Below are 14,774 nucleotides of genomic sequence, written 5' to 3'. Positions count from 1 at the left end.
TAAGAGGCCCGGCTTCGATTCCCGGCGTCGGAAAGTGTGGTCTCATGGTGTAATGGTTAGCACACTGGACTTTGAATCCAGCGATCCAAGTTCAAATCTCGGTGACACCTTACATTTTACTTTTGCTAATGCTGCAAAAGCTGGCAACGACGAAAGTGTCAACGAATAGACCGCGGTACCGATGCTCGCTCCCTCCAGCCATCTCTGGCGTGGTCTAGTGGCTAGCATATCTGGCTTTCACCCAGAAGGCCCGGGTTCGATTTCCGGCGTCGGAAAGTGTGGTCTATTGGTGTAATGGTTAGCATTCTGCACTCTGCATCCAGTGATCTGAGTTCAAATCTGGGTGAGACCTTGCTTTTTATTTTTGCTAATGCAGCGAAAGCTGGCAACGACTAAACTGTCCACGTTTAGACACCGGTACCAGCGCTCGTTCCCTTGCCGTCATCTCCGGCGTGGTCTAGTGGCTAGGATATCTGGCTTTCACCCAGAACGCCCGGGTTCGATTCCCGGCGTCGGAAAGTGCGGTTTCATGGTGTAACGGTTAGCACTATGGACTCTGAATCCAGTGATCCGAGTTCGAATCTCGGTGAGACCTTGCTTTTAATATTTTCTAATGCAGCAAAAGCTGGCAACGACGAAACTGTCAGCGAATAGACCGCGGTACTGATGCTCGCTGCCTTGAGCCATCTCCGGCGTGGTCTAGTGGCTAGGATATCTGGCTTTGACCAAGAAGGCCCGGGTTTCATTCCCGGTGTTGGAAAGTGCGGTATCATGGTGAAACAGCTAGCCCTCTAGACTCTGAATATAGGGAACCAAGTTGAAATCTCGGTGAGACCTTGCTTTTTATTTTTGCTAATGCAACAAAAGCTGACAACGACGAAACTGTCAGCGAATAGACCGCGATACCAATGCTTGCTGCCTTGAGCCATCTCCGGCGTGGTCTAGTGGCTAGGATATCTGGCTTTCACAAAGAATGCCCGGGTTCGATTCTCGGCTTCGGAAAGTTCGGTCTCATGGTGTAATGGTTAGCACTCTGGACTTTGAATCCAGCGATCTGAGTTCAAGTCTCGGTGAGACCTTGCTTTTTATTTTTGCTAATGCAGCAAAGCTGGCAACGACGAACCTGTCCACGAACAGACACCGGTACTAGCGCTCATTCCCTTGGCGCCATCTTTGGCATGGTCTAGTGGCTAGGATATCTGGCTTTCACCAAGAAGACCCGGGTTTCATTCCCGGTGTTGGAAAGTGCGGTCTCATGGTGAAACAGCTACCACTCTGGACTTTGAATCCAGCGATCCAAGTTCAAATCTCGGTGACACCTTGCATTTTACTATTGCTAATACTGCTAAAGCTGGCAACGACGAAAGTGTCAACGAATAGACCGCGGTACCTATGCTCGCTCCCTCCAGCCATCTCTGGCGTGGTCTAGTGGCTAGCATATCTGGCTTTCACACAGAAGGCCCGGGTTCGATTCCCGGCGTCGGAAAGTGTGGTCTATTGATGTAATGGTTAGCACTCTGCACTCTGCATCCAGCGATCTGAGTCCAAATCTCGGTGAGACCTTGCTTTTTATTTCTGCTAATGCAGCGAAAGCTGGCAACGACGAAACTGTCCACGATTAGACACCGGTACCAGCGCTCGTTCTCTTCCCTTCATCTCCAGCGTGGTCTAGAGGCTAGGATATCAGGCTTTCACCCAGAAGGCCCGGATTCGATTCCTGGCGTCGGAAATTGCGGTCTCATGGTGTAACGGTTAGCACTCTGGACTCTGAATCAAGCGATCCGAGTTGAAATCTCGGTGAGACCTTGCTTTTTATTTTTGCTAATGCAACAAAAGCTGACAACGACGAAACTGTCAGCGAATAGACCGCGGTACCGATGCTCGCTGCCTTGAGCCATCTCCGGCGTGGTCTAGTGGCTAGGATATCTGGCCTTCATAAAGAAGGCCCGGGTTCAATTCTTGGTGTCGGAGAGTGCGGTCTCATGGTGTAATGGTTAGCACTCTGGACTTTTAATTCAGCGATCTGAGTTAAAATCTCGGTGAGACCTTGCTTTTTATTTTTGTTAATGCAGCAAAGCTGGCAACGACGAACCTTCCGCGAACAGACACCGGTACTAGCGCTCATTCCCTTGGCGCCATCTCTGGCATGGTCTAGTGGCTAGGATATCTGGCTTTCACCAAGAAGGCCCGGGTTTCAGTCCCGGTGTTGGAAAGTGCGGTCTCATGGTGTAACGGTTAGAACTCTGGACTCTGAATCCAGCGATCCGAGTTCAAATCTCGTTGAGACCTTGCTTTTTATTATTCCTAATGCAGCAAAAGCTGGCAACGACGAAACTGTCCGCGAAAACTTACCGGAACCAGAACTCATTCCCATGTCGCCATCTCTGGCGTGGTCTAGTGGCTAGGATATCTGGCTTTCACCCAGAAGGCCCGGGTTCGATTCCCGGCGTCGGAAAGTGCGGTCTCATGGTGTAACGGTTAGCACTCTGGACTCTGAATCCAGCGATCCGAGTTAAAATCTCGGTGAGACATTGCTTTTTTTTATTTTTGCTAATGCAGCAAAAGCTGGCAACGACGAAACTGTCCACGAACAGACACCGGTACTAGCGCTCATTCCTTTGGCGCCATCTGTGGCATGGTCGCGTGGATAGGATATCTGGCTTTCACCAAGAAAGCCCTGGTTTCATTCCCGGTGTCGGAAAGTGCGGTCTCATGGTGAAACAGGTAGCACTCTGGACTCTGAATCTAGGGAACCGAGTTCAAATCTCGGTGAGACCTTGCTTCTTATTTTTGCTAATGCAACAAAAGCTGGCAACGGCGAAACTGTCGGCGAATAGACTCCAGTACTAGCGCTCATTCTCTTGTCGCCATCTCCGGCATGGTCTAGTGGCTAGGATATTTGGCTTTGACCCAGAAGGCCCAGGTTCGAATCCCGGCGTCGGAAAGTGCAGTCTCAAGGTGTAACGGTTAGCACTCTGGAATCTAAATACAGCGATCCGAGTTCAAATCTTGGTGAGACCTTGCTTTTTTATTTTTGCTAATGCAGCGAAAGCTGGCAACGACGACGCTGTCCGCGAATAGACATCGGTACCAGCGCTCGTTCTCTTGCTGTCATCTCCGGCGTGGTATAGTGGCTAGGATACCTGGCTTTCACCCAGAAGGCCCGGGTTCGATTCCCAGCGTCGGAAAGTGCGGTCTCATGGTGTAACGGTTAGCACTCTGTACTCTGAATCCAGCGATCCGAGTTCAAATCTCGGTGAGACCTTGCTTTTTATTTTTGCTAATGCAGCAAAAGCTGGCAACGACGAAACTGTCAGCGAATAGACCACGGTACCGATGCTCGCTGCCTTGAGCCATCTCCAGCGTGGTCTAGTGGCTAGGATATCTGGCTTTCACCTAGAAGGCCCGGGTTCGATTCCTGGCGGTGGAAAGTGCGGTCTCATGGTGTAACGGTTAGCACTCTGGACTCTGAATCCAGCGATCCGAGTTCAAATTTTGGTGAGACCTTGCTTTTTATTTTTGCTAATCCAGCAAAAGCTGGCAACGACGAAACTGTCAGAGATTAGACCACGGTACCGATGCTCGCTGCCTTGTGCGATCTTCGGCGTGGTCTAGTGCCTAGGATATCTGGCTTTCACAAAGAACGCCCGGGTTCGATTCTCGGCTTCGGAAAGTTCGGTCTCATGGTATAATGGTTAGCACTCTGTACTTTAAATCCAGCGATCTGAGTTCAAATCTCGGTGAGACCTTGCTTTTTATTTTTGCTGATGCAGCAAAGCTGGCAACGACAAACCTGTCCACGAACAGACACCGGTACTAGCGCTCATTCCCCTGGCGCCATCTGTGGCATGGTCGAGTGGCTAGAATATCTGGCTTTCACCAAGAAGACCTGGGTTTCATTCGCGGTGTTGGAAAGTGCGGTCTCATGGGGAAACAGCTACCACTCTGGACTCTGAATCTAGGAAACCAAGTCCAATTCTCGGTGAAACCTTGCTTTTTATTTTTGCTAATGCAGCGAAAGCTGGCAACGACGAAACTGTCAATGAATAGACCGCGGTACCGATGCTCGCTGCCTTGTGCCGTCTTCGGCGTGGTCTAGTGGCTAGGATATCTGGCTTTCACCAAGAAGACCCGGGTTCGATTCCCGGCGTCGGAAAGTGTGGTCTATTGGTGTAATGGTTAGCACTCTGCACTCAGCATCCAGCGATCTGAGTTCAAATCTCGGTGAGACCTTGCTTTTTATTTTTGCTAATGCAGCGAAAGCTGGCAATGACTTAACTGTCCACGATAAGGCACCGGTACCAGCGCTCGTTCTCTTGCTGTAATCTCCGGCGTGGTATAGTGGCTAGGATACCTGGCTTTCACCCAGAAGGCCCGGGTTCGATTCCCAGCGTCGGAAAGTGCGGTCTCATGGTGTAACGGTTAGCACTGTGGACTCTGAATCCAGCGATCCGAGTTCAAATCTCGGTGAGACCTTGCTTTTTATTTTTGCTAATGCAGCAAAAGCTGGCAACGACGAAACTGTCAGCGAATAGACCGCGGTACTGATGCTCGCTGCCTTGAGCCATCTCCGGCGTGGTCTAGTGGCTAGGATATCAGGCTTTCACAAAGAAGGCCCGGGTTCGATTCCCCGCGGCGGAAAGTGCGGTCTCATGGTTTAACGGTTAGCACTCTGGACTCTGAATCCAGCGATCCTAGTTCGAATCTCGGTGAGACCTTGCTTTTAATTTTTGCTAATGCAGCAAAAGCTGGCAACGACGAAACTGTCAGCGAATAGACCGCGGTACTGATGCTCGCTGCCTTGAGCCATCTCCGGCGTGGTCTAGTGGCTAGGATATCAGGCTTTCACAAAGAAGGCCCGGGTTCGATTCTCGGCTTCGGAAAGTTCGGTCTCATGGTGTAATGGTTAGCACTCTGGACTTTGAATCCAGCGATCTGAGTTCAAATCTCGGTGAGACCTTGCTTTTTATTTTTGCTAATGCAGCAAATCTGGCAAAGACGAACCTGTCCACGAACAGACACCGGTACTAGCGCTCATTCCCTTGGCGCCATCTGTGGCATGGTCTAGTGGCTAGGATATCTGGCTTTCACCAAGAAGACCCGGGTTTCATTCCCGGTGTTGGAAAGTGCGGTCTCATGGTGAAACAGCTACCACTCTGGACTCTGAATTTAGGAAACCAAGTCCAATTCTCGGTGAGACCTTGCTTTTTATTTTTGCTAATGCAGCGAAAGCTGGCAACGACGAAACTGTCCACGATTAGACACCGGTACCAGCGTTCGTTCTCTTGCCTTCATCTCCGGCGTGGTCTAGTGGCTAGGAAATCTGGCTTTCACCCAGAAGGCCCGGGTTCGATTCCCGGCGTCGGAAAGTGCGGTCTCATGGTGTAACGGTTAGCACTCTGGACTCTGAATCCAGCGATCCGAGTTCAAATCTCGGTGAGACCTTGTTTTTTTAATTTTGCTAATGCAGGAAAAGCTGGCAACGGCGAAACTGTCAGCGAATAGACCGCGGTACCGATGCTCGCTGCCTTCTGCCATCTCCGGCGTGGTCCAGTGGCTAGGATATCTGGCTTTCACAAAGAAGGCCCGGGTTCGATTCTCGGCGTCGGAAAGTGCGGTCTCTTTGTGTAATGGTTAGGACTCTGGACTTTGAATTCAGCGATCTGAGTTCAAATCTCGGTGAGACCTTGCTTTTTATTTTTGCTAATGCAGCAATGCTGGCAACAACGAAAATGTCCGCGAACGGACTCCAGTACTAGCGCTCGTTCTCTTGTCGCCATCTTCGGCGTTGTCTAGTGGCTAGGATATTTGGCTTTCACCCAGAACGCCCGGGTTCGATTCCCAGCGTCAGAAAGTGCGGTCATGGTGTAACGGTTAGCACTCTGGAGTTTAAATACAGCGATCCGAGTTCAAATCTCGGTGAGACCTCTTTTTATTTTTGCTAATGCAGCAAAAGCTGGCAACGACGAAACTGTCCGCGAATAGACATCGGTACCAGCGCTCGTTTTCCTGTCGCCATCTCCGGCGTGGTCTAGTGGCTAGGAGAAATGGCTTTCACCCAGAAGGCTCGGGTTCGATTCCCGGCGTCGGAAAGTGTGGTCTATTGGTGTAATGGTTAGCACTCTGCACTCTGCATCCAGCGATCTGAGTTCAAATCTCGGTGAGACCTTGCTTTTTATTTTTGCTAATGCAGCGAAAGCTGGCAACGACTAAACTGTCCACGATAAAGCACCGGTACCAGCGCTCGTTCTCTTGCTGTCATCTCCGGCGTGGTATAGTGGCTAGAATACCTGGCTCTCACCCAGAAGGCCCGGGTTCGATTCCCAGCGTCGGAAAGTGCGGTCTCATGGTGTAACGGTTAGCACTCTGGACTCTGTATCCAGCGATCCGAGTTCAAATCTCGGTGAGACCTTGCTTTTTGTTTTTGCTAATGCAGCAAAAGCTGGCAACGACGAGACTGTCAGCGAATAGACCACGGTACCGATTCTCGCTGCCTTTAGCCATCTCCGGCGTGGTCTAGTGGCTAGGATATCTGGCTTTGACCTAGAAGGCCCGGGTTCGATTCCCGGCGGCGGAAAGTGCGGTCTCATGGTGTAACGGTTAGCACACTGGACTCTGAATCCAGCGATCCGCGTTCAAATCTTGGTAAGACCTTGCTTTTTATTTTTGCTAATGCAACAAAAGCTGGCAACGGGGAAACTGTCCGCGAATAGACCGCGGTACTGACGCTCGCTGCCTTGAGCCATCTCCGGCGTGGTCTAGTGGCTAGGATATCTGGCTTTCACCAAGAGGGCCCGGGTTTCATTCCCGGTGTTGGAAAGTGCGGTATCATGGTGAAACAGCTAGCACTCTGGACTCTGAATCTAGGGAACCGAGTTGAAATCTCGGTGAGACCTTGCTTTTTATTTTTGCTAATGCAACAAAAGCTGACAACGACGAAACTGTCAGCGAATAGACCGCGATACCAATGCTTGCTGGCTTGAGCCATCTCCGGCGTGGTCTAGTGGCTAGGATATCAGGCTTTCACAAAGAAGGCCCGGGTTCGATTCTTGGCTTCGGAAAGTTCGGTCTCATGGTGTAATGGTTAGCACTCTGGACTTTGAATCCAGCGATCTGAGTTCAAATCTCGGTGAGACCTTGCTTTTTATTTTTGGTAATGCAGCAAATCTGGCAACGACGAACCTGTCCACGAACAGACACCGGTACTAGCGCTCATTCCCTTGGCGCCATCTGTGGCATGGTATAGTGACTAGGATATCTGGCTTTCACCAAGAAGACCCGGGTTTCATTCCCGGTGTTGGAAAGTGCGGTCTCATGGTGAAACAGCTAGCACTCTGGACTCTGAATCTAGGAAACCGAGTTGAAATCTCGGTGAGACCTTGCTTTTTATTTTTGCTAATGCAACAAAAGCTGACAACGACGAAACTGTCAGCGAATAGACCGCGGTACCGATGCTCGCTGCCTTCTGCCATCTCCGGCGTGGTCCAGTGGCTAGGATATCTGGCTTTCACAAAGAAGGCCCGGGTTCGATTCTCGGCGTCGGAAAGTGCGGTCTCTTTGTGTTATGGTTAGGACCCTGGACTTTGAATTCAGCGATCTGAGTTCAAATCTCGGTGAGACCTTGCTTTTTATTTTTGCTAATGCTGCAAAGCTGGCAACGATGAAACTGTCCGCGAACGGACTCCAGTACTAGCGCTCGTTCTCTTGTCGCCATCTCCGGCGTGGTCTAGTGGCTAGGATATTTGGCTTTCACCCAGAACGCCCGGGTTCGATTCCCGGCGTCAGAAAGTGCGGTCATGGTGTAACGGTTAGCACTCTGGAGTTTAAATACAGCGATCCGAGTTCAAATCTTGGTGAGGCCTCTTTTTATTTTTGCTTATGCAGCAAAAGCTGGCAACGACGAAACTGTCCACGAATAGACACCGGTACCAGCGCTCGTTCTCTTGTCGTCCTCCGGCGTGGTCTAGTGGCTAGGATATCTGGCTTTCACCAAGAAGACCCGGGTTCGATTCCCGGCGTCGGATTGTGCAATCTCATGGTGTAATGGTTAGCACTGTGGACTCTGAATCCAGCGATCCGAGTTCAAATCTCGGTGAGACATTGCTTTTTTTATTTTTGCTAATGCAGCAAAAGCTGGCAACTACGAAACTGTCCACGAACAGACACCGGTACTAGCGCTCATTCCTTTGGCGCCATCTGCGCCATGGTCGCGTGGCTAGGATATCCGGCTTTCACCAAGAAGGCCCGGGTTTCATTCCCGGTGTCGGAAAGTGCGGTCTCATGGTGAAACAGGTAGCACTCTGGACTCTGAATCTAGGGAACCGAGTTCAAATCTCGGTGAGACCTTGCTTCTTATTTTTGCTAATGCAACAAAAGCTGGCAACGGCGAAACTGTCGGCGAATAGACTCCAGTACTAGCGCTCGTTCTCTTGTCGCCATCTCCGGCATGGTCTTGTGGCTAGGATATTTGGCTTTCACCCAGAAGGCCCAGGTTCGAATCCCGGCGTCGGAAAGTGCTGTCTCAAGGTGTAACGGTTAGCACACTGGAATCTGAATACAGCGATCCGAGTTCAAATCTTGGTGATTGGATTGGATAAACTTTTATTTTTGATAAACTTTTATTACCATGCTGAATGCGCCGGTTCTCGTCAAATCTTGGTGAGACCTTGCTTTTTTATTTTTGCTAATGCAGCAAAGGCTCGCAACGACGACGCTGTCCGCGAATAGACATCGGTACCAGCGCTCGTTTTCCGGTCGCCATCTCCGGCGTGGTCTAGTGGCTAGGATAAATGGCTTTCACCCAGAAGGCCCGGGTTCGATACCCAGCGTCGGAAAGTGCGGTCTCATGGTGTAACGGTTAGCACTCTGGACTCTGAATCCAGCGATCCGAGTTCAAATCTCGGTGAGACCTTGCTTTTTATTTTTGCTAATGCAGCAAAAGCTGGCAACGACGAAACTGTCAGCGAATAGACCACGGTACCGATGCTCGCTGCCTTGAGCCATCTCCGGCGTGGTCTAGTGGCTAGGATATCTGGCTTTCACCAAGAAGGCCCGGGTTTCATTCCCGGTGTTGGAAAGTGCGGTATCATGGTGAAACAGGTAGCACTCTGGACTCTGAATCCCGCAATGCGAGTTCAAATCTCGGTGAGACCTTGCTCTTAATTTTTGCTATTGCAGCAAAAGCTGGCAACGACGAAACTGTCAGCGAATAGACCGCGGTACTGATGCTCGCTGCCTTGAGCCATCTCCAGCGTGGTCTAGTGGCTAGGATATCTGGTTTTCACCAAGAAGGCCCGGGTTTCATTCCCGGTGTTGGAAAGTGCGGTATCATGGTGAAACAGCTAGCACTCTGGACTCTGAATCTAGGGAACCGAGTTGAAATCTCGGTGAGACCTTGCTTTTTATTTTTGCTAATGCATCAAAAGCTGACAACGACGAAACTGTCAGCGAATAGACCGCGATACCAATGCTTGCTGCCTTGAGCCATCTCTGGCGTGGTCTAGCGGCTAGGATATCTCGCTTTCACAAAGAACGCCCGGGTTCGATTCTCGGCTTCGGAAAGTTCGGTCTCATGGTGTAATGGTTAGCACTCTGGACTTTGAATCCAGCGATCTGAGTTCAAATCTCGGTGAGACCTTGCTTTTTATTATTCCTAATGCAGCAAAAGCTGGCAACGACGAAACTGTCCGCGAAAACTTACCGGAACCAGAACTCATTCCCATGTCGCCATCTCTGGCGTGGTCTAGTGGCTAGGATATCTGGCTTTCACCCAGAAGGCCCGGGTTCGATTCCCGGCGTCGGAAAGTGTGGTCTCATGGTTTAATGGTTAGCACACTGGACTTTGAATCCAGCGATCCAAGTTCAAATCTCGGTGACACCTTGCATTTTACTTTTGCTAATGCTGCAAAAGCTGGCAACGACGAAAGTGTCAACGAATAGACCGCGGTACCGATGCTCGCTCCCTCCAGCCATCTCTGGCGTGGTCTAGTGGCTAGCATATCTGGCTTTCACCCAGAAGGCCCGGGTTCGATTCCCGGCGTCGGAAAGTGTGGTCTATTGGTGTAATGGTTAGCACTCTGCACTCTTCATCCAGTGATCTGAGTTCAAATCTCAGTGAGACCTTGCTTTTTATTTTTGCTAATGCAGCGAAAGCTGGCAACGGCTAAACTGTCCACGTTTATACACCGGTACCAGCGCTCGTTCCCTTGCCGTCATCTCCGGCGTGGTCTAGTGGCTAGGATATCTGGCTTTCACCCAGAAGGCCCGGGTTCGATTCCCGGCGTCGGAAAGTGCGGTCTCATGGTGTAACGATTAGCACTCTGGACTCTGAATCCAGCGATGCGAGTTCAAATCTCGGTGAGACCTTGCTCTTAATTTTTGCTATTGCAGCAAAAGCTGGCAACGACGAAACTGTCAGCGAATAGACCGCGGTACTGATGCTCGCTGCCTTGAGCCATCTCCGGCGTGGTCTAGTGGCTAGGATATCTGGCTTTCACCAAGAAGGCCCGGGTTTCATTCCCGGTGTTGGAAAGTGCGGTATCATGGTGAAACAGCTAGCACTCTGGACTCTGAATCTAGGGAACCGAGTTGAAATCTCGGTGAGACCTTGCTTTTTATTTTTGCTAAAGCAACAAAAGCTGACAACGACGAAACTGTCAGCGAATTGACCGCGATACCAATGCTTGCTGCCTTGAGCCATCTCCGGCGCGGTCTAGTGGCTAGGATATCTCGCTTTCACAAAGAACGCCCGGGTTCGATTCTCGGCTTCGGAAAGTTTGGTCTCATGGTGTAATGGTTAGCACTCTGTACTTTGAATCCAGCGATCTGAGTTCAAATCTCGGTGAGACCTTGCTTTTTATTTTTGCTAATGCAGCAAAGCTGGCAACGACAAACCTGTCCACGAACACACACCAGTACTAGCGCTCATTCCCTTGGCGCCATGTGTGGCATGGTCTAGTGGCTAGGATATCTGGCTTTCACCAAGAAACCCGGGTTTCATTCCCGGTGTTACAAAGTGCGGTCTCATGGTGAAACAGCTACCACTCTGGACTCTGAATCTAGGAAACCAAGTCCAATTCTCGGTGAGACCTTGCTTTTTATTTTTGCTAATGCAGCGAAAGCTGGCAACGACGAAACTGTCAACGAATAGACCGCGGTACCGATGCTCGCTGCCTTGTGCCGTCTTCGGCGTGGTCTAGTGGCTAGGATATCTGGCTTTCACCAAGAAGACCCGGGTTCGATTCCCGGCGTCGGAAAGTGTGGTCTATTGGTGTAATGGTTAGCACTCTGCACTCTGCATCCAGCGATCTGAGTTCAAATCTCGGTGAGACCTTGCTTTTTATTTTTGCTAATGCAGCGAAAGCTGGCAATGACTAAACTGTCCACGATAAGGCACCGGTACCAGCGCTCGTTTTCTTGCTGTCATCTCCGGCGTGGTATAGTGGCTAGGATACCTGGCTTTCACCCAGAAGGCCCGGGTTCAATTCCCAGCGTCGGAAAGTGCGGTCTCATGGTGTAACGGTTAGCACTCTGGACACTGAATCCAGCGATCCGAGTTCAAATCTCGGTGAGACCTTGGTTTTTATTTTTGCTAATGCAACAAAAGCTGGCAACGGCGAAACTGTCCGCGAATAGACTCCAGTACTAGCGCTCGCTTTCTTGTCGCCATCTCCGGCGTGGTCTAGTGCAAGGATATTTGGCTTTCAGCCAGAAGGCCCGGGTTTGATTCCCTGCGTCGGAAAGTGCGGTCTCATGGTGTAACGGTTAGCACTCTGGACTCTGAATCCAGCGATCCGGGTTCAATTCTCGGTTAGACCTTGCTTTTTATTTTTGCTAATGCAGCAAAGGCTGGCAATGACGAAACTGTCCGCGAATAGACACCGGTACCAGCGCTAGGTCGCTTGTCGCCATTTCAGGCGTGGTGTAGTGGCTGGTATATCTGGCTTTCACTAAGAGGCCCGGCTTCGATTCCCGGCGTCGGAAAGTGTGGTCTCATGGTGTAATGGTTAGCACACTGGACTTTGAATCCAGCGATCCAAGTTCAAATCTCGGTGACACCTTGCATTTTACTTTTGCTAATGCTGCAAAAGCTGGCAACGACGAAAGTGTCAACGAATAGACCGCGGTACCGATGCTCGCTCCCTCCAGCCATCTCTGGCGTGGTCTAGTGGCTAGCATATCTGGCTTTCACCGAGAAGGCCCGGGTTCGATTCCCGGCGTCGGAATTTGTGGTCTATTGGTGTAATGGTTAGCACTCTGCACTCTACATCCAGTGATCTGAGTTCAAATCTCGGTGAGACCTTGCTTTTTATTTTTGCTAATGCAGCGAAAGCTGGCAACGACTAAACTGTCCACGTTTAGACACCGGTACCAGCGCTCGTTCCCTTGCCGTCATCTCCGGCGTGGTCTAGTGGCTAGGATATCTGGCTTTCACCCAGAAAGCCCGGGTTCGATTCCCGGCGTCGGAAAGTGCGGTCTCATGGTGTAACGGTTAGCACTCTGGACTCTGAATCCAGCGATGCGAGTTCAAATCTCGGTGAGACCTTGCTTTTAATTTTTCCTATTGCAGCAAAAGCTGGCAACGACGAAACTGTCAGCGAATAGACCGCGGTACTGATGCTCGCTGCCTTGAGCCATCTCCGGCGTGGTCTAGTGGCTAGGATATCTGGCTTTCACCAAGAAGGCCCGGGTTTCACCAAGAAGGCCCGGGTGAAACAGCTACCACTCTGGACTCTGAATCTAGGAAACCAAGTCCAATTCTCGGTGAGACCTTGCTTTTTATTTTTGCTAATGCAGCGAAAGCTGGCAACGACGAAACTGTCCACGATTAGACACCGGTACCAGCGCTCGTTCTCTTCCCTTCATCTCCGGCGTGGTCTAGTGGCTAGGATATCAGGCTTTCACCCAGAAGGCCCGTATTCGATCCCTGGCGTCGGAAATTGCGGTCTCATGGTGTAACGGTTAGCACTCTGGACTCTGAATCAAGCGATCCGAGTTCAAATCTCGGTGAGACCTTGCTTTTTATTTTTGCTAATGCTGCAAAAGCTGGCAACGACGAAACTGTCAGCGAATAGACCGCGGTACCGATGCTCGCTGCCTTGAGCCATCTCCGGCGTGGTCTAGTGGCTAGGATATCTGGCCTTCATAAAGAAGGCCCGGGTTCAATTCTTGGTGTCGGAAAGTGCGGTCTCTTGGTGTAATGGTTAGCACTCTGGACTTTTAATCCAGCGATCTGAGTTAAAATCTCGGTGAGACCTTGCTTTTTATTTTTGCTAATGCAGCAAAGCTGGCAACGACGAACTGTCCGCGAACAGACACCGGTACTAGCGCTCATTCCCTTGGCGCCATCTCTGGCATGATCTAGTGGCTAGGATATCTGGCTTTCACCAAGAAGGCCCGGGTTTCATTCCCGGTGTTGGAAAGTGCGGTATCATGGTGAAACAGCTAGCACTCTGGACTCTGAATCTAGGGAACCGAGTTGAAATCTCGGTGAGACCTTGCTTTTTATTTTTGCTAATGCAACAAAAGCTGACAACGACGAAACTGTCAGCGAATAGACCGCGATACCAATGCTTGCTGCCTTGAGCCATCTTCGGCGTGGTCTAGTGGCTAGGATATCTGGCTTTCACAAAGAACGCCCGGGTTCGATTCTCGGCTTCGGAAAGTTCGGTCTCATGGTGTAATGGTTAGCACTGTGGACTTTGAATCCAGCGATCTGAGTTCAAATCTCGGTGAGACCTTGCTTTTGATTTTTGCTGATGCAGCAAAGCTGGCAACGACGAACCTGTCCACGAACAGACACCGGTACTAGCGCTCATTCCCTTGGCGCCATCTGTGGCATGGTCCAGTGGCTAGAATATCTCGCTTTCACCAAGAAGACCTGGGTTTCATTCCCGGTGTTGGAAAGTGCGGTCTCATGGTGAAACAGCTACCACTCTGGACTCTGAATCTAGGAAACCAAGTCCCATTCTCGGTGAGACCTTGCTTTTTATTTTTGCTAATGCAGCGAAAGTTGGCAACGACGAAACTGTCAACGAATAGACCGCGGTACCGATGCTCGCTGCCTTGTGCCGTCTTCGGCGTGGTCTAGTGGCTAGGATATCTGGCTTTCACCAAGAAGACCCGGGTTCGATTCCCGGCGTCGGAAAGTGTGGTCTATTGGTGTAATGGTTAGCACTCTGCACTCTGCATCCAGCGATCTGAGTTCAAATCTCGGTGAGACCTTGCTTTTTATTTTTGCTAATGCAGCGAAAGCTGGCAACGACTAAACTGTCCACGATAAGGCACCGGTACCAGCGCTCGTTCTCTTGCTGTCATCTCCGGCGTGGTATAGTGGCTAGGATACCTGGCTTTCACCCAGAAGGCCCGGGTTCGATTCCCAGCGTCGGAAAGTGCTGTCTCATGGTGTAACGGTTAGCACTCTGGACTCTGAATCCAGCGATCCGAGTTCAAATCTCGGTGAGACCTTGCTTTTTATTTTTGCTTATGCAGCAAAAACTGGCAACGACGAAACTGTCAGCGAATAGACCACGGTACCGATGCTCGCTGCCTTTTGCGATCTCCGGCGTGGTCTAGTGTCTAGGATATCTGGCTTTCACAAAGCTGGCCCGGGTTCGATTCTGGGCGTCGGAAAGTGCGGTCTCATGGTGTAACGGTTAGCACTCTGGACTCTGAATCCAGCCATCCGAGTTCGAATCTCGGTGAGACCCTGCTTTTTATTTTTGCTAATGCAACAAAAGCTGGCAACGGCGAAACTGTCCGCGAATAGACTCCAG

The 14,774-nt window shown here is 50.7% G+C and overlaps 1 protein-coding gene and 41 non-coding genes across 42 annotated transcripts in view; all 42 read left to right on the top strand.

Moving 5' to 3' along the window:
• LOC119182706 (uncharacterized) overlaps positions 1-14,774 on the top strand; it is a 168,776-nt gene that overhangs the window by 114,146 nt on the left and 39,856 nt on the right. The gene's annotated exons all lie outside the window — the stretch shown is intronic.
• TRNAQ-UUG (transfer RNA glutamine (anticodon UUG)) lies at positions 39-110 on the top strand. The gene has a single exon. It is a non-coding gene; the product is annotated as a tRNA-Gln (tRNA).
• On the top strand, positions 447-518 carry TRNAE-UUC (transfer RNA glutamic acid (anticodon UUC)). The gene has a single exon. It is a non-coding gene; the product is annotated as a tRNA-Glu (tRNA).
• TRNAQ-CUG (transfer RNA glutamine (anticodon CUG)) lies at positions 524-595 on the top strand. Its single transcript has one exon. It is a non-coding gene; the product is annotated as a tRNA-Gln (tRNA).
• On the top strand, positions 1,008-1,079 carry TRNAQ-UUG (transfer RNA glutamine (anticodon UUG)). Its single transcript has one exon. It is a non-coding gene; the product is annotated as a tRNA-Gln (tRNA).
• Positions 1,977-2,048, top strand: TRNAK-UUU (transfer RNA lysine (anticodon UUU)). The gene has a single exon. It is a non-coding gene; the product is annotated as a tRNA-Lys (tRNA).
• TRNAE-UUC (transfer RNA glutamic acid (anticodon UUC)) lies at positions 2,384-2,455 on the top strand. The gene has a single exon. It is a non-coding gene; the product is annotated as a tRNA-Glu (tRNA).
• TRNAQ-UUG (transfer RNA glutamine (anticodon UUG)) lies at positions 2,873-2,944 on the top strand. Its single transcript has one exon. It is a non-coding gene; the product is annotated as a tRNA-Gln (tRNA).
• On the top strand, positions 3,117-3,188 carry TRNAE-UUC (transfer RNA glutamic acid (anticodon UUC)). Its single transcript has one exon. It is a non-coding gene; the product is annotated as a tRNA-Glu (tRNA).
• On the top strand, positions 3,194-3,265 carry TRNAQ-CUG (transfer RNA glutamine (anticodon CUG)). Its single transcript has one exon. It is a non-coding gene; the product is annotated as a tRNA-Gln (tRNA).
• On the top strand, positions 3,359-3,430 carry TRNAE-UUC (transfer RNA glutamic acid (anticodon UUC)). Its single transcript has one exon. It is a non-coding gene; the product is annotated as a tRNA-Glu (tRNA).
• Positions 3,436-3,507, top strand: TRNAQ-CUG (transfer RNA glutamine (anticodon CUG)). Its single transcript has one exon. It is a non-coding gene; the product is annotated as a tRNA-Gln (tRNA).
• Positions 4,085-4,156, top strand: TRNAE-UUC (transfer RNA glutamic acid (anticodon UUC)). Its single transcript has one exon. It is a non-coding gene; the product is annotated as a tRNA-Glu (tRNA).
• Positions 4,328-4,399, top strand: TRNAE-UUC (transfer RNA glutamic acid (anticodon UUC)). Its single transcript has one exon. It is a non-coding gene; the product is annotated as a tRNA-Glu (tRNA).
• On the top strand, positions 4,405-4,476 carry TRNAQ-CUG (transfer RNA glutamine (anticodon CUG)). The gene has a single exon. It is a non-coding gene; the product is annotated as a tRNA-Gln (tRNA).
• On the top strand, positions 4,889-4,960 carry TRNAQ-UUG (transfer RNA glutamine (anticodon UUG)). Its single transcript has one exon. It is a non-coding gene; the product is annotated as a tRNA-Gln (tRNA).
• On the top strand, positions 5,297-5,368 carry TRNAE-UUC (transfer RNA glutamic acid (anticodon UUC)). Its single transcript has one exon. It is a non-coding gene; the product is annotated as a tRNA-Glu (tRNA).
• On the top strand, positions 5,374-5,445 carry TRNAQ-CUG (transfer RNA glutamine (anticodon CUG)). Its single transcript has one exon. It is a non-coding gene; the product is annotated as a tRNA-Gln (tRNA).
• Positions 6,341-6,412, top strand: TRNAQ-CUG (transfer RNA glutamine (anticodon CUG)). Its single transcript has one exon. It is a non-coding gene; the product is annotated as a tRNA-Gln (tRNA).
• On the top strand, positions 6,506-6,577 carry TRNAQ-UUG (transfer RNA glutamine (anticodon UUG)). The gene has a single exon. It is a non-coding gene; the product is annotated as a tRNA-Gln (tRNA).
• On the top strand, positions 7,067-7,138 carry TRNAQ-UUG (transfer RNA glutamine (anticodon UUG)). The gene has a single exon. It is a non-coding gene; the product is annotated as a tRNA-Gln (tRNA).
• On the top strand, positions 7,716-7,787 carry TRNAE-UUC (transfer RNA glutamic acid (anticodon UUC)). The gene has a single exon. It is a non-coding gene; the product is annotated as a tRNA-Glu (tRNA).
• TRNAE-UUC (transfer RNA glutamic acid (anticodon UUC)) lies at positions 7,953-8,024 on the top strand. Its single transcript has one exon. It is a non-coding gene; the product is annotated as a tRNA-Glu (tRNA).
• Positions 8,840-8,911, top strand: TRNAQ-CUG (transfer RNA glutamine (anticodon CUG)). The gene has a single exon. It is a non-coding gene; the product is annotated as a tRNA-Gln (tRNA).
• On the top strand, positions 9,566-9,637 carry TRNAQ-UUG (transfer RNA glutamine (anticodon UUG)). Its single transcript has one exon. It is a non-coding gene; the product is annotated as a tRNA-Gln (tRNA).
• On the top strand, positions 9,732-9,803 carry TRNAE-UUC (transfer RNA glutamic acid (anticodon UUC)). Its single transcript has one exon. It is a non-coding gene; the product is annotated as a tRNA-Glu (tRNA).
• On the top strand, positions 9,974-10,045 carry TRNAE-UUC (transfer RNA glutamic acid (anticodon UUC)). Its single transcript has one exon. It is a non-coding gene; the product is annotated as a tRNA-Glu (tRNA).
• Positions 10,217-10,288, top strand: TRNAE-UUC (transfer RNA glutamic acid (anticodon UUC)). The gene has a single exon. It is a non-coding gene; the product is annotated as a tRNA-Glu (tRNA).
• Positions 10,778-10,849, top strand: TRNAQ-UUG (transfer RNA glutamine (anticodon UUG)). The gene has a single exon. It is a non-coding gene; the product is annotated as a tRNA-Gln (tRNA).
• TRNAE-UUC (transfer RNA glutamic acid (anticodon UUC)) lies at positions 11,184-11,255 on the top strand. The gene has a single exon. It is a non-coding gene; the product is annotated as a tRNA-Glu (tRNA).
• TRNAE-UUC (transfer RNA glutamic acid (anticodon UUC)) lies at positions 11,427-11,498 on the top strand. Its single transcript has one exon. It is a non-coding gene; the product is annotated as a tRNA-Glu (tRNA).
• On the top strand, positions 11,504-11,575 carry TRNAQ-CUG (transfer RNA glutamine (anticodon CUG)). Its single transcript has one exon. It is a non-coding gene; the product is annotated as a tRNA-Gln (tRNA).
• TRNAQ-CUG (transfer RNA glutamine (anticodon CUG)) lies at positions 11,746-11,817 on the top strand. Its single transcript has one exon. It is a non-coding gene; the product is annotated as a tRNA-Gln (tRNA).
• Positions 11,988-12,059, top strand: TRNAQ-UUG (transfer RNA glutamine (anticodon UUG)). Its single transcript has one exon. It is a non-coding gene; the product is annotated as a tRNA-Gln (tRNA).
• TRNAE-UUC (transfer RNA glutamic acid (anticodon UUC)) lies at positions 12,396-12,467 on the top strand. Its single transcript has one exon. It is a non-coding gene; the product is annotated as a tRNA-Glu (tRNA).
• Positions 12,473-12,544, top strand: TRNAQ-CUG (transfer RNA glutamine (anticodon CUG)). Its single transcript has one exon. It is a non-coding gene; the product is annotated as a tRNA-Gln (tRNA).
• Positions 12,943-13,014, top strand: TRNAQ-CUG (transfer RNA glutamine (anticodon CUG)). Its single transcript has one exon. It is a non-coding gene; the product is annotated as a tRNA-Gln (tRNA).
• TRNAQ-UUG (transfer RNA glutamine (anticodon UUG)) lies at positions 13,668-13,739 on the top strand. The gene has a single exon. It is a non-coding gene; the product is annotated as a tRNA-Gln (tRNA).
• On the top strand, positions 14,075-14,146 carry TRNAE-UUC (transfer RNA glutamic acid (anticodon UUC)). Its single transcript has one exon. It is a non-coding gene; the product is annotated as a tRNA-Glu (tRNA).
• Positions 14,318-14,389, top strand: TRNAE-UUC (transfer RNA glutamic acid (anticodon UUC)). Its single transcript has one exon. It is a non-coding gene; the product is annotated as a tRNA-Glu (tRNA).
• TRNAQ-CUG (transfer RNA glutamine (anticodon CUG)) lies at positions 14,395-14,466 on the top strand. The gene has a single exon. It is a non-coding gene; the product is annotated as a tRNA-Gln (tRNA).
• Positions 14,637-14,708, top strand: TRNAQ-CUG (transfer RNA glutamine (anticodon CUG)). Its single transcript has one exon. It is a non-coding gene; the product is annotated as a tRNA-Gln (tRNA).

This window comes from Rhipicephalus microplus, chromosome 3, assembly GCF_043290135.1.
Source record: "Rhipicephalus microplus isolate Deutch F79 chromosome 3, USDA_Rmic, whole genome shotgun sequence".
Lineage (NCBI taxonomy): Eukaryota > Metazoa > Arthropoda > Arachnida > Ixodida > Ixodidae > Rhipicephalus > Rhipicephalus microplus.
This window is presented reverse-complemented; position numbering and strand designations above follow the sequence as displayed.